This window comes from Varroa destructor, unplaced genomic scaffold, assembly GCF_002443255.2.
Source record: "Varroa destructor unplaced genomic scaffold, Vdes_3.0 BEIS01000003.1, whole genome shotgun sequence".
Classification (NCBI taxonomy): domain Eukaryota; kingdom Metazoa; phylum Arthropoda; class Arachnida; order Mesostigmata; family Varroidae; genus Varroa; species Varroa destructor.
In genome coordinates, this window is record NW_019211456.1 from 47,621,555 (window position 1) to 47,637,523 (window position 15,969).

General features: G+C 44.1%; 2 long non-coding RNA genes across 4 annotated transcripts; one reads left to right on the top strand and one right to left on the bottom strand.

The window, feature by feature from the left end:
- Positions 1 to 1,421: 1,421 nt before the first annotated feature.
- LOC111248169 (uncharacterized) lies at positions 1,422 to 7,143 on the bottom strand. 3 transcript variants are annotated; one of them, XR_002672429.2, is made up of 2 exons: positions 6,766 to 7,143; positions 1,422 to 3,858 (listed from the first exon to the last, which is right to left on the bottom strand). It is a non-coding gene; the product is annotated as an uncharacterized LOC111248169 (long non-coding RNA). The 3 variants fall into 3 exon arrangements; XR_015324683.1 differs by having other exon boundaries at positions 5,641 to 7,143; XR_002672428.2 differs by having other exon boundaries at positions 5,579 to 7,143.
- Positions 7,144 to 7,321: 178 nt separating this feature from the next.
- LOC147757060 (uncharacterized) lies at positions 7,322 to 12,815 on the top strand. The gene is made up of 3 exons (XR_015324686.1): positions 7,322 to 7,513; positions 10,440 to 10,594; positions 11,744 to 12,815. It is a non-coding gene; the product is annotated as an uncharacterized LOC147757060 (long non-coding RNA).
- The last annotated feature ends 3,154 nt before the right edge of the window (positions 12,816 to 15,969 follow it).

A 15,969-nucleotide genomic window follows, 5' to 3' on the forward strand; every position in this document is an offset into this window, starting at 1 on the left:
CTTATTGGGCAAGACGCTACCCTTACAGCAGGAACTTCTAGGCACCGGAGGCAACTTTTCGTCCGATGATCGGCGCAGAAGCATCGTTGCAGATTAAGGATTTCGAAGTAGGTGGGTAGCTTGATCGGGATGCGAAGACGCCTCAGTTGAGACAAGTACATTGAACGGCGAGACCGCCGCAGCAGCAGCACCAGTGTATACGGCCGCGGCAAGAAATAAGCAGCTCTTGGCTGAGGTCCGGGACATCGCGTGACGCCGTCCAATCTCCTAGGCGGGCGGGCGGTCGAATAAACGAACGACAACGGTCGGAAGCGGCTTGCTCGACTCGCAAGTTGGAACAGCATCGGCAGGAAGCATCAAGAAACTCGGACGGAGGCTCGTACAGAAGGCCGTGGCACCAGGCCATCAGAAAACAAGCGAACCTGCTGCTGCTGCAGCAGCAGCAGCAGCCTCTATAGCTATAATAGGAGAAACAGCTTGTAGTGGGAAAACGTTCATTTTCCCCTCTATGGTTCGCGCGGGCGCGCGTTTCTTATCGGCAACCGATGGGCAACACTCGCTCGACAAATAGACGAAGCATCGCCTGCCTGCCGACCGACCGACCGACCAACGCGACTGATACACTGGGTAGCACGAACTAGTCCTCTTTTTCAGAGAAGGAGGACGAAGGAGTGGACGGGATGAAGTAGAAAGGTAAGAATAGGGACGCGCCACGCGTATGGAGGCTGACTTCGAGGCGACTCGATCTGACCTGGCCTGCGCGAACCTGACCGCCGTCGCAAAAAGTTCGTTGTGTTAGACCATTACTAGCATATTATCCAACCACCGTTCATTTGTCGGTGCATCGAAGCACCAGCCGCCAAAGACGCTCAGCAAAAGCAAAAAAAAATGATGAAAGAATGAGTGAGAGAGAAGAAGCTAAGGCAAACTGTCTCCAGCTTGTTCTAGTCTAATCATCTATCAGTTCCCCTGTCAGAGATGAACTCTACAGCCCCATACGACATGGACATCGTCGCGCGTCGCATGGCCGATACGTGAGGTATTCTTCACGTTACTCAGTTATACAATGAAAACATATTTCGACAATCACTATAGTGATTCATATATATATATATGTATTGTTCTGGTCACCTCTGAATGGTAGGCGGTTCTTTCATACTCTCGTTCATTCAGTGCAGAGACTTTTTATGGCCTTACCCAGAGCCGTAGTCGAAAGTACGTTTCTACAATATTAGTACTAATAATAATGCCAATAAGAAGGCGGTATCACTTTTGAGACGAAGCATTATATGTCGTAGCTGAAAATGCTACGCTACGACTTTCATCTCGTTCACTGCGTCTGAAAAAAGCTACTTTATTTATGACTCGATGAGCTAAAAAAGGCCTAAAAAAAGATCGGGTGGAGTAAGTAAGGCAAGCCATTTGACATATGCTATAAAGATCTATATATTAAAAATTAAAATTCAATAAACACGGATGATTGAGATAGTAGGTGGGTGTACCATTGTGAAGGTTTTTGTCAGCGGCTAATTTTCCTTATGCTAAATATAAATCAGACCTCATCAACGCACAAATCTTTCAAACTCAAGCTTGTTCCTATTTACAATTTGTTTAAGATTAAGCCATTACTGGCTTAGCTGTACGAGGCAATTACGAGTGAACCCCAACCCCCCTCATATATTTATATCGTTTAACGTGTCGTATATGCGAAATTGACTTTTCTCGAACAATTGAAATGTGTTACGCGCTGACCCAAGGCAGAACGAATTTTGGCACGGACGCACACGCCAGAGCCTTTGACATCAAAGAAAACAAACGTTAGTACAAGGGGGGCGCGTAGCAACACGCATGAGACGTAATTTTTCTTGACGAACCCCAACCAGTTGTCAATAGTGAAGAATGTAGTTGTTTGATTATGAAAAGATAAGCTTTATTAATATTACATTTTACTTAAAAAAATTAATTGAAATCTATAGAACTTGGTAGATTATGTTAAATCTAATTAGGAGGGATCTATAAAGGTAACTTGAAAACGTATGTGAATTGCAGCAGCAAAAATAGCACAAATACAACATTGTATATCACTTTAATGTAATTAGATGAAGGCTGGTACACAGATTATTTCTTCGCGATCAGAATCGAAATATATGGGAATGAAATATACCCAATATATATGGAAGTGTTTTATGAAGGAATTATCGAAGCAGCTCAAAAAGATCCGTACATGTTGCTATGTTATCTTTTTTTTTTTCTCAACGGTTCGTTTACGAAGATCTGTACCCTGCGCTATTACAGTTATTTCAGCCATCCACAGGGTAACGAGTGGATAGATTGAGAAGTTCAGTTTGAAGTCCTCGATTCCGTCGTATCCGCTCGGTATCATTACTTGTATCTCGAACGAGCGTAATCGTCGGTTGCCGTTTATCGGTGGGGGAGTGGCTTCGGCAGCGACGTGGAGCCGAATCAAGGAGACGGTAAGGAGCGCGGGAAGAAATAAAGGGAAAGGTAACAGATTGGAGTTCAGGCATAGCTTTGGTGGTAAAAGAAGAAAAAGATGACCAAGAGCTATTGGCGACGGCAATTGCTTGGCTGACTTGCTGATTGTCTCGCTGGCTGGCGTTGTTTCTCATCGGCAGTTGTCTATGCTACGACAGACATCGCTTATAGACCATTTCATTCCATACTGGCGTTCTACTGGTGGTCTGCTTTAGTCAGTCGTTCTGTCTTGTTGGACAAGCCAATTGAACAAACCAGCATGTCTGAAGGCTTGTGGCTATTGCCGTTGCTATCGTTATTGCCGCTAACGTACACATCGACGATCATCGTGCCTCATCGCGGGGGTTGTTTGCTGCTAGCACTACTATGACGACTACTACTTCTGTCGGTTGAAGAAAAAGGTCCAGGGGTCAAGGATCAGCAGCGTTTTCTTCCACCAACAGCGAATCAACCAGCCGATTCTCATTGAGTTCCGAGCCAGCTCATTCTGTTCATTCGCTGCCTCGGAAGTACCAGTAATGGCCACAGGAGCTGCGAGCGGTGACTTCAACCGCCAGCGTCGCAGCGAATACGACCGATCAGAAGTAGCAGCAGCAGCAGCAGCAGCAGCTGGAGCAGCATGCACACCTCACTCATCCTTGCGCTGCTGCTTCTGGCGGAGAATGTTGCCGGCGTCAACCGCCGACGCCGCCTTCATTTCGGTGCTCCAATGCCGCTCCTGCTGCTGCGGAAGCCGCTGCTACTGGACTGGTTGCATTCTGCGGACAACGGGGTACTCTGAAGCGGGCCCCGACTGATGACGAAGGATCTGAAGTCGTCAACCCCGGAGGGGAAGGGGATGAGTTCGACGACGAGATGAAGTCTGGCCGAGCCTCATGACCATATCGAAGACGAAAAGGCTTGTCGTGGTCCCGAGTCACGATGTGTTCCCTTCTCTAGCTGGCATCGGAGATGACCAGGGCGCTCGAGACAGAAAACGTAGTAGCACGAGAACGCCTGTCGGTTGTAACGATAAAACGTATATAGACAGGAAAACGCTTAGTATTGGCTAGCGACAATATTGAATGATGATGCTGTCGTTCGTTGGGTTCATTCTAAATTTTACTGTCAGACCATGGTTTCGTAGCACCCTTGCTCAGGTGCAGACGCGGGTGTTCTGGGTGTTACCAGTAGCGACAGTTATATATAGATCCTTGCTGCCACTCACCACGACACGTCAGGCGTCACTGATGCCATTGCTGCGGCAGCTGTTGCAGGTTTTGTTACTGCTACTGCTTCAGCGGCTAACCTATTTTTGAGCACGTGGCTCGTTCCGTCGTTGAACGGGGATACCGACGATGGCTACCGACGCATCAGTCTTTCCTGAAAATCGCACACGCTTGTCACTAGTCTGTACGGCGATATGGCCAAATGATGCGATCCCTGTATCAAGTTATTGGTATCCTAAACATAGTAAATCTGCGCACAGACACGCATACTGCTTGATTATATTGAAACACATATACAGAGAAACCAATGGTATATGCATATCGACCGTGTATATAACATCATTGTATGTATCTTAAATTACATTCACGTTTCACCGCAAAAGAATAACTAGTCTTACATTATATCGTTCAGGTTATGGGATAATTCCTGAGTTTTTTTCTAAAAAAAACACAACATTATAGCAAGTTGATGGTAAACGGCGTAATCAATTGCTTATTCCTTTCATATCAGTCGTGGAGGATCGAGCTGTTAGGGACAGGCAGATGTGCTATGACAAACCCATTAACGGGGGTGATCAAATTGATAAACCAATTCTATAAACACTGTTTCTACTACTGATTATTGGTACTACAACCATCTCGATTTCATATATTCTCAGATAAACAATTCTAATCATTTGAATCGTTCCGTTGTCTACCAGAAGGCTACAACAGCATCCACAAATTTAGTCGTAACCTGTTTCTGTAACTACTCAAGTTCGAATTAACGATCAATAGAAAATTTAAGGTGGCCGATCTGTTCGACGGCGCCGGACAACACGAAGTACTCGTTCTTTCTTGATGAACACGGGTGCGGCAAATCCGGGTCGGTAGAGACCGTCCACGCCCACGACGCAAATAGCAGAAATGCTAACAACAATGGTTAGCAGCGAAAGTTAACAGAAACACAAATCGCCTACGGCAAAGAACTGAAAGATTCGAAGCATCTATGCGGACGCCTACGCGGAGCAAACAAATGTTGAACCTTAATATAAATAGATGCAAAGTTCTATTAAGAAGTGCATAAAAAGGAAAAGCATAAACAAACTTACGCACCATTTTTTAGCGAGTACACCAAATACACAACTTTTTTTATGATGATTTTATAGCTAACGATGGATTGAGTTATCCTAATTGAGTCATCTGAGCGATACGTCAGGCTTACACGTCTAAACAGGATAGCGTAACAAGCTACTTAGGACCGCGGAAGTGATAGTTACATAAACGTCTTGTGTGTATTGACCCTCTTTATTCTTCTCATCGATCCAAAGCATCAAATGTTGTTTATTGCAAGTAAAAAAAATGCTCGCTGGTTTAGCAGAGCCTGTTGCAACGCTCGAACATGCTGGCGTTCTGATACCCTCAACTTGCGCGTCCGGATTCCGATCACTGACGGTGGTCCTGAATCAGATCACACGCGCTGCCTAATGCCACATATTTTTTTCCCAAGTGGTCATTGATGATGTAATTGCAATACCTTTGCTTTGCCGTATAGAATTTTTAACAATCGAATTATACCCGAGGGTCGGAGCGTCGACTTGTCGATTAAACTGTTTACGCAAGCCTTTAACCGACATTCAACATCAGTTGATCCTACAGGTCAAGTTGATTAAAGCCCCTTGTAAGGCAGCTTACTATGTTTTCAACGTTTCACATTATGACTGGTACCATCAATAGCCTCTGGCGTCAGCAGTAACACAACCAATTAATCTAGCTTACATTGTTAGTGCCATAGCATATTTATCTATCCTACACTTTTTCTAAATTGCATGTAATAAGATAGATTTGTAAGCACCGAAAAAAATCATAAGAGGTGCCTTCAAGCTGTGACATACATAAATTAGGGTCGCATGGACCGCCCACTTCGATATGCCTGTGCATTATACACCAGACCTACTCGGCAGTAACCAGACTTCAACTGGCCATCGAGGAAATCTCCACTGCGGCTGTTATTGTTATTGCTGCTGCTGCTGCTTTTTTTCGCCGATTCGCTTGACGCGGGCGATGTCGTGTGCCGGCACCCGTTCAATACCCATCGCCGCTACTATCCTTTGTAGGCCGCGAAGTGCAACACTCACTGCCCGAAAACCTCCTCGGGGGATATGGGCTCTATAGCTTGCAACAATGCGCACACACAATGGTGTTACCCGCTGCGCGAAGTCGGTGACGCAGTGATCGAACACTAGTGTTTACGAACAGTTAAGCAATGAGCTGATTACGACAAATAGCTATAGCAGAATTCGTACCAACTGGTGCAGACGCATACGTGGAACTGTGTTCCATTTCAGGCCGTGCCCTACGTAAGCGAAAAAAGATCAGGGATTTCAGGACGTGCCTAGCTTCACATCCTATAAGGGTTATTAGACAAATTTTACACGTTAATTTCTCAGATAGGCATCGGTAGGTCGTAGTAGGTAGCTGAGAACAAGCTCAAACACGTCTCGTCGCTTTGCGGTTGACTAAGGGTGTGCTTCGTTATTGTCTACTTTGTGCTTTGAACATGCTATGGGGTGAGCGTCCCAGATGTCACCCTAGGAATCGTATGATTGTAATGTTGCGCTTGGTCCTATCGACTACACCTGTGTCAGTACTTAGCTTCTTTTTCGTTCGCTAGCATATTTAGGAACGTGACACATTGTCAAATACATGTGTAATAGGTCGCATACGTCTACCGACAGTTGTCCTATATCGCACCGAGAAGAACATCGTAACAGTTCAAAGAATAAATTAGCCTGAATCTGGTCCTATTGTTTCAGCTTGCATTTATTCCATAAAAGAATGTTTTCTTTTATCCTTTCTTAAACCTGACGCATACGATAAATGCGCAGCCCCGTTAAATCTGTTGACTAACACGTCTGTTAACATCGATTTCGTGTCATCTGCTTCTTGGGATAGCGGCGAGGCTTGGGGCATACGAAACTAGACGAGCGAGGCATTTTTTCACTGGCCTGCTTCATTAGCTAGATTTGTAGCAATGGTGCTAATAGTAGTTTAAGGAAAACTGCAAAATTTCTTCACATACAGAAGAAAGGCATCATTGTGACATCCAGACGTGGTGTTTGCTCGCCAAACACACGAGCCTGCCGGTGCGGCTGTGCCTTTTTCTTTGTCCGCAACAAAATCAGGCTCACGGCCGGCAGTGACTTGGTCCTGGACGACGAGAGACCCGCACAGGACGCTAGTATAATGTGGTTCCGTTGTTCTTTAGCATTCGAGCATTCGCTGGCAAATTGGCCATAGCCAAAGACAGACGCCTTCTCGTCGCACTACTTTGTTCAATTGCCGATGTCGTCGCTACGATCGGCAACCCTCAAACACACAATCAACGGACGGTCAAATACTAAAAAGGTGTTATACCTACTGAATAGCTAAGCCCCAACAATACAATCATTGCAAAAAGTAAAATAGAAGTGGTTATCGAGCAACAATGACTTCCTTTGACAAGCCAAAGGCGAACTTCTACAATCAGATGTAATTTGTCAATTAAACAGAGATGGTGGATTTGCGGTAGCTAATCCCGACTTTCATTTTGCGGCGGAGACACAACCCATCCCAGCCAGTCACAATAATGGTGACAATCTATCCTGAAAGAAGTGATTCTGTTTTTTAGCCGTCTTTTGTCAGTTTATCTATGTATCGAGAGCCAACGAATATCAATTGTGTTTCAATCGAGCAGCGACAAGGTGCAGGAGGGTCGACTGCAGGGAACCAAAGCTAGGTAACGACCAGCGAGAACGAACATCATTAAGGGCAAGCGGAGTTGATAAAAGGTAAGGCGTAAAGTATCAGTCCAATGCACATATAACGCTATTACGGAACATTCCTTTGCTAGCCTTTATCCAAACGATAAATCATTAAAAAATTTGCTTCCTCTCTGATTCATGTCGCGTCATATCAGTGAAGCTGAACATTCCCGACAGGTGTTCATGGCAGAATCCGATAGATCCGACGAACAGAGAATCGGAGGTGATTGGCCATGCTGTTAATGATGGCACAATTGTAAACAAAATCTACGTCACCGCGACATGTTCGATAGTTATCAGCTAGGAAAAGTGACAAGAACCGTTTTTTTGTTCTAATGAGATCCGATGCTGGATGATTACGATATGAATGCTTCTACACACACCCCACATGAAATTCAAGCGTGCTAACTTAACGTGAACTTATATAAGCAATTAGCACAGAATGACTGTACGGTCGAAAGTAGTACATTTACAAATTTGCTATCGTGAACTTGCTAGAAGCTCCTCTCCGGCAAACAATCTAATGTACCATTTAACGCGTTACGTTCATAAGAGAATGTTCCAGCCTAACTAAGATTTATGAGTTTCTCAATCATTCTCTATACGAGGTTTTATCCGGTGCGTGAACGATGTCTCTGTTGCAACGTGTGAGTTCAAATGTCTTACCCATCAGGCGCCTGGAGGGGGATCAACTCATCAATCACTAGTCGACGATCACTTCGCTGTACCGCCTGGCGCGAAATTTGATGGGCCAAAAGCCGAGCGATCGAATCGCGCGTCCAACCAAAGTCGCAAAAACAACCAGCCACAAGTTGAAGAATTAGGAAGGCAACGGATAAAACACAACGTCCCTCCCTGGTCACCAACGCCATCACCACGGCCACATATGATGCTTGATCATCTCATAGCAAGCGCGCCGCTCCGAGAAGCCAATTGGCGCGCAGGCATCGTCCTCGAAAGGAACAAAACGGGTCATTCTATCTCGATACTCTCTCGCCATTATCGCCAGTAGCATCATTGTCATCGTCTTTGCTTTTCACTTCCCATCGTTGTACGACGCGCTGCTGCCGCCCGTCTTCGATGCTTTTTCTGGTTTGTTTGATGCAAAATGGTCGACACATATGCAGTATCAGCCGGCTAGTTCCTATAGAGAGGATCAGGCACTTTAGAGAGCCACAGTTGGAAGTCGTCGTGGTATCATGCTGCAGGCATGATCGTACTCGTTCCTGCATAGCGGAGCGTGCACACAACGAATAGGAACATTGAACAATGGTTATGCGGCGACAACGAGCGATAATGGCGACTTCGTCATACATCCTCTGCTCTCTATGAAAAAGTGTCTTTGAGGAGCCTTGAGCATCACACTCATCAAGTAGGCTGAAAGAACATGTATTCGATATCCAGACAAACCGTGCGTCCACATCGAAATATGTCGGCATGAAGTTGTTGTTTCGTGCTTGTCTATATGTCAGATGAGAGCTGCCTTGACAGCCGTTGTTGTCGAAGCTATTGTGAACGTCGTCGGTTTACAGACTCCGGAATAGGGGCTTCCTGAACGTGATCCGTGCGCGCGCGGGGGAATCATGCCAAGCAGCCACCGTCCATCTTGCACAGGAAACAGTATAGTGAGACCGCTTAGGAGAAGAAAGCAGCTAATATAATGTAGTTGTTGAACGAAACGACTGCGTCGGGTACTGTGATGCGGTTAGCGACCAGCTAACCTTAATACACGAGCGAAAAAGTTGGCAAAAAACAAAGTCAGACACTGTATCAGCTACGAGCGAATTCGACTGTTCAGTCTTTTCAGCGAGAGTTACTGTCAACAACTCGGCATTGGGTAGGCGCATTCTTGAATCATTTCCTCGAATCAGGCCCAAGCAAAGCTGTCGTCCGATGCTTTCCGATGATGGCGCAGCGACGTTATTTGAACGCGTACGTAAACTCTCGAAATGTACAGGCGAACTGCGCTAACCGTACGATGGCCTATTATAAAGACCAATGCCCTAAGTATTTCCTACGGGAATTACTATATAATGGACTATATGATTTAGCTTTACCTCCTTGCTAACGACCTTTCTGTCTATATAAATCCCAAACTGCTTGAGGATAATCTTAAAAATACGACAGTCACAATGTCGCGCCTTTGCCAAAGAGTGAGAACAAACCAAACCGAACCAGGAATTCAGATTCGTTTGTTGAAAAGAAACTCTGCTGACGACTAAAGCTTCACGAAGTCACTGGCCGCCGGTGCCTCTCTCGTAGGCTTCAACTTGAATTCATACATATGATGCTCTTGCTCCTTCACCCGTTCCTGCACTCTCTCGCTTCAGTCGACGATTTGCTAAGAATCCGCTAGCAATATTCACAACTATTAGCAAAACGCCGCTATAGGGAACGGGTAACCAGGTCAGAATAGGTCACAAATACTTTTTGTAAATTGCCCCCCTCCCACGTATCCATAGCTCTCCCTGTTTCGAAAGTTGTAGGCTTCTACTGCCGAGCCCGTGGTCCGAATCGATTCTCAAGCTGACGTTAGAAGACAGACCTTTTTACGGCGATTTAATCGAAGCGTTTAGGACAAAATGAAGGGAAACAGGCGATTGTAAGCGATCGTGTAGACACTGGTGTGGTCTTGTGAAGGCGCTGTGATCAACACTTCACGCAACGGTGTCTACACTGATTGAGCCAGCTTGTTATTTCAGGTTCTAGATTCGAATGAAAGTAAGTGAGTGCGCCAATTGAAGTGAGTGGGTGCCAGGCTTCGGCCAAACCAGCAACAACATCCTGGTGTACGGAATAATGTTAACATTCTTACGCGACCCCAGTTCCTTCAACGCGTTAAGTGACTGACTCACAGTTTTTGCCCAATAAATAGTAGGTTCTTAACCAAAATAGAGTTAATGAGTCAGATCGTATGACGCATATACACCACCTCATTTTGTTCCTTTTCCAGATACGTAACACGTTCGCTAACTGCACTAGGCCGGTCGTTGTGTCATATTCAAGTTCTATTTGGATAGCCCTCGTGACCGAGGCAGGCTGAAGAAAAACTAGTTACTAGATCATATGTGTGGTAGCGTTCATGCGAGCTATATCTTTTTCGCATAGGTTAGTATAGATTTTTTTAAGAGGTCTGAAGTCCGTTTTTGTGAATAAACAACGTAATTTGTGTGTGTGTTCAATGTTCGCGTGTGTACGTATGGTTAGCATATAAATGTTTAGAACCGTTTCGCAATCAGCTTTATTACTGAATATACTTATAGTTACTTAATTACTAATCTTATTAGATATAGATAGGAAAGCCAAGCTGCTTCGGGTAAATTTCAAAACTATGCCTAATAATATATAGAAAATAAACACTTGGTTCATTGTGTAATCTGTTCAATTAAGTTAGTTTAGAGGTAAAAAAGTTCGTGTCTTTATCTCTACATTGAGTATATAGGATCGACCGATGTCCACAAGGTTCTGCAGAAATCGTGCACTTATGCGGAGACATCTTCATTTAGAAATATCACTATTATTTTGCTTTCGTACATGTATATAGAACGCATTAAGCAAAAACAGGCTCTAAATTTCTTGGGCAGATAGAAGTAATTTACGCGCCGGACGCTCTCTCTCTCCCCTCTCTCACTCTCTCTCTCTCTCTCTCTCTCTCTCTCTCTCTCTCTCTCGGAAAGCAAAATTAATAGCAAGTCTGACCTTTTTTGGCTAGAAAAAATACATAACTATTCTATACGACTTGCTAAATACAATTTACCATTTTCCAACAAATGCTGTCGATCATTCAATAGTCTGAAGGGTCCGGCAATGCGACCGCAATTAAAGGATCCACTCGTGGTGATCCTTGGAGCAAATACCCTATACATATTATTGCCGTTTTAAAAATAAAATGCTCACAAATAATGGCCCTCTGTGTACACAACCTATAATAATAACAATAACTACTATATATTTTGTTAAATATCAGGCGATTTTCGAGTAGTTATTAATGATTCTTCTGTGTTCGTCTAACTACTTGCATATTACAACGATAAATTTCAAGCTATCAGGGCCTCATCAAGCGAGGGAGGACAAGGGAACCTTTTTTTTCGCCGTCAGTGGCCAAACAATTTGCATAGTTCTAATTTAAGATGTCTTATAGATGAAGCTATTTGACGTTTTACACTGCGTATCGATGTACTCATATCAATTATCTTTATCTGCGTGTTCGGTCTTCCAGTTCTTCAGATATGTTCAAGTCATTATTTGTTGTTTCAGTTACCTCATTGTTGTTGCTGTTCTATTAAATGCGCACAATTGTTCAGTTGACCGGCACTAACTCACACATCGACTGACGCATCGGACAAAAACCTGTAATTTGTCTTCCGTGCGATCGATCTTTTGGCCTACATATATATATATATATATAGTCACGTATCCCGGTTACGTAGTCCATAGAACTATATAATCTAACCTAATAAATATTCTTTGCTCATTAATTAATTTCATAATTTTATTAGCAACCGTCAAACTATACTCGAACAGGCCGAAATCACGAGAGGTTCTATGCAGGCTGGAGGAAAAAAGCCTCAAGATGACCAAATGCACTCGTAGTAAAAAGTTCTCAAAGGCAGAAATAGCTTTTCAATTAGTTACGCGCCTATTTACAATGTTAACAAGCGAAAGAGGCCTGAGAGAGTCAGGCCTGGCGAAGCAGACGCCTCTTTAAAAGATGTTTGCTTTTTGTCAAGCTGAGAGGGTAAAAAGCAGACGCCTAATTCGCGGCCACTCTTCTCTATTTAATGGGACGATTCAGTTGGCGAAATGCATTGTGTCGATCTTGCCCCCTTTATTGTTGACAGCGTAGATGACGCTATCGATCGAAGGATTTTATATAGTGGCGCCGTTTATCGATTAACGGCACCAGTTATGCGTATCGATGTACGAATCAACAGAGGACACTAGCCGTCGCAGGTATACTCAGATGGCTCTCGTGTTTTTTCCCGCTCCTTTTGTCGATGATTGCTGGCATCATCGTCATCATTATTGTGATTATATTCAAATGCCGATCAGATCCGCCTGAGCAAAAAGCGTCGACGGCAGCTACCGCAATAAAAACAATAGCTCCGTTAGCATCGCTTTTGTGATTCGTCGTATTGTTGTTGTTGTTGTTGTTGTTGTTGCCGTTGCTGTGACTGACGCGCATATAGCGGCAACAACCGGAACTACATTCCAACGGCGTCGATGATGGTGACGCACCCCCGCGCCATACACGTCGATCGTTCGAGACGTAAACTAACGCCGAAGAAACGCAAATTAGAGTAGCAACACAGCCGATCACCAGCTACTGATAGGGACCAGATTAATAATCTAAATATAAATGTTAATATCACAATCTTTCAGCAACAAACGCTTCGGCGTGCGTCTTTTTAAATGAAATAATCGAAATGTTTGTATATGTATTGTATATATATATATATATATATATATATATATATATATATATATATATATATGGAAGTCGAAAGGCGGCTGGGCTGAAGGTAGGCCAGCTGTGTCTGGTAATAATGTTCGACGTTGCAAAAGTCTTCGATTGAATAAAATGCTTGATGCTCAGGGATATGGCGATCTAACAAGACCTCTGCGTGTCATCAATAGGCAATAAAAAAGAGTTGCCTTAGGACTATAGGTCATTGCTTATTGGTGAGGTCATTGTTTTCAGGTCGCTATAATTTATTTGGTGGAGTTTAGCCAACGGCCAGCCAGTACTACATAGAGATTGTTTAATTCACCGTCTCAACTTATCTATAATCCGGAAAGGTATCTTTGTGGTAAAATTGCTTAGTGGAAGATTGAAGGCTCCTTGTTTTTAGAGCCCATCACATAAAATCCAACGAAGGCCATATCTAAGCCCAACTCTTGAGGTTACTTAAATGTTCCATAAACAAAGAAATTCGTATCAGTTTCACATCTATTGACGCTTATTTATTCATTTGGTCGCATTCTCTTGATTGAGTGCCGTTCCCAATGACTGATTGCGAGTGAATTATGGCTATGGACCAGTGTGCGCGCACTCCCATGCCGGTGCCCGCCAATGATTCCTGTGTCTGGCAGACGTCGAAGAGGTGTGAACGGAGTGGGGTCGCAAACGGTTCACCAACTCCCCTCTGGCCGTGATGACAACCTGGCAAAGCCTGATGAAGGAGTTGTAGGGGGGGAAAGCCACCCACGACGTTTCAACGCCTCTACGAAGATCACACCTTTCTTATCACATACAGATACACACACCTTCCCCCCACATAAACATCATATAAGGATGCCTACTTGTACGCAGCTTCATTGGTACGCTATACGGCTCATGTCAAAGGACCACCGAACGACCGCAGGGCTAGTAGTACGACGTACGCGGCAAGGACCGACTTACAAAGACAAAGAGAGATCAGAGGAAAATGATATGAGCGACATCACGACGTGGAAAAGTCCCGTCGAAAAGATCACAGGGACCGACGTTGGCGCCAAATTTTGCTAAATACACGACGCAAGGACCGCGGGCGGCATGCGAACGCGCTGATTTGGCTCGCAGCAGCTTTCGGCCACATGGAGAATATCAAATGCGCCTGGGCGAGTAAAGCCTAAAATGCACTGCAGCTAGAGTACTCACTATGAAGCGCATTTTGCGCGGATAAAAAGAAGCCCAAGCGGCGTTGTTCACTCTAGCAGAGCGTTTCCCCTAGTTATTTTATATGGGACAGAACGTATTGGATAATTTATGACGCTCAATTATTCTGTAACCGATTTTCCTTAAGCGGATGCGAAATTGACACAATACCGAAGGTGGAAAATGGACGCGTATACGTTTCTGGTGCAGCGACGTGCGATCAAGCCAGCAGAACTCAGACCTCTGCATACACGTAATTAAGCTTCTACACCATACCCTGTTCTACAGTACGTATTTCGGCTTAAATGCGTTTTATGCTATCATAGGCTATTTCAGTTTAGGTTTAGGTCTTTTTAAGGCTACAAGTTCACATTATCTCATAGTGCAGCCTCCAAACTAGAGAACACTTTTGACAGTATAAGGCTCGGCTCGTGCGTTACTAGAAGTTCGCCATCTCGGGTGCTGACTTGATGAAATCTATCAAAGAAGATGCTGCCACTAACCTTGTATGAATGAGACTGCCATATAATGAGAACATATTATAGATCATACAGTTACATACAACATATAGGATGATGTTCAAAACGCAATTCATAGAACCCCCGATGCAATTTCTACAAGCCAACTCTGCGTTTTGGCCCATCAGCCACCCTCATCGAAATCCGCGGTTTTCACATGTAGGTCCACCATCATCGGAACCAACGGTAGCTGTTGCGTTAGATACAACATGGGAGCAAAGGTACCGTTCAATTAATTTACGTAAGTGACATTGGAAGAGTTTGAAGGTTGATTACATATGTCACATCTCAGAATTTTCCGTATGAGTTATTTCGTTCTCACAATATAAAAGAGCCCGACGATTGATGAGACTAATGATGCTTTATTTTGCATCAGCTTACAAAAGCAAGTGACATAGTTGTCTGATGCAGGAAGTAGGTGTGCGCTCGGTCAGAGGCCATGAAGCGGGTTGGTATAAGTATCCAACTTGACGTCGGAAACATGAACTCTACTTATCTGGGCTGAACCCAACCTAACGTGAGATTCTGTCTGGGTCGGCAACATGCGTACACCGTTGACATGCCGCCATCGAAATGCGGACCTAGTTTGTATCCGGTAGCTGGAAGTTTCTGCCGTCTGCAAGGCAACTTTGGGTAGGCGTAAAAGAAGCAGATTTCAGTATTCAACGTAGTCGCTGTGAACGAAAGGAAGCCGCGAACGAAGATATGATGGGGTTCTCCGGGCGACAGCATTCAACCCTTTCAAATCGAAAAGGTCGCTCTGATATCAAGGGATGCAATAGGCCTAGATTTGTGATCAGCCAAGGATACGCATAATGCGGAATGTCCATAATGAGAACACTAACAACGACCTATGGCGACTCAGTCTGAGAAGATCAGACGCTTGTTGCCGAAGCCACAGTAGAATTGTAACGGTGTCCTGTAGAACTATTGCGGGTATAATGGGTGGCAGAGATGTCACTGAGACTGGAAAGCTCACCAGGGATATGCGATTGCAGCGTACGTAAACAGTATGTAGTCTTATATTGCTATTTTCAGAAGGCAGCATAGTTTGTCTTGTTAATACGAAGGTTCCAATATGTTTGTGACTGTATTGTTATTTAGAACACATGTACAAGCGTAAACAAAATTTAGACATGTAGCAAAGACGATGTGTCTACGGGAAGCTTACAATATAAGTATTGATTTCTTTGAATTTTGGATTGGCAGAATGGGTAATGAGTCAAGATAAAAATGCTTAAATACGATGACAAAATCCAGCATCTGTGCTTATTTCACTAGATTTACCTATATTACCTTACAGCATATTAGAATATAAAGCTAACGCT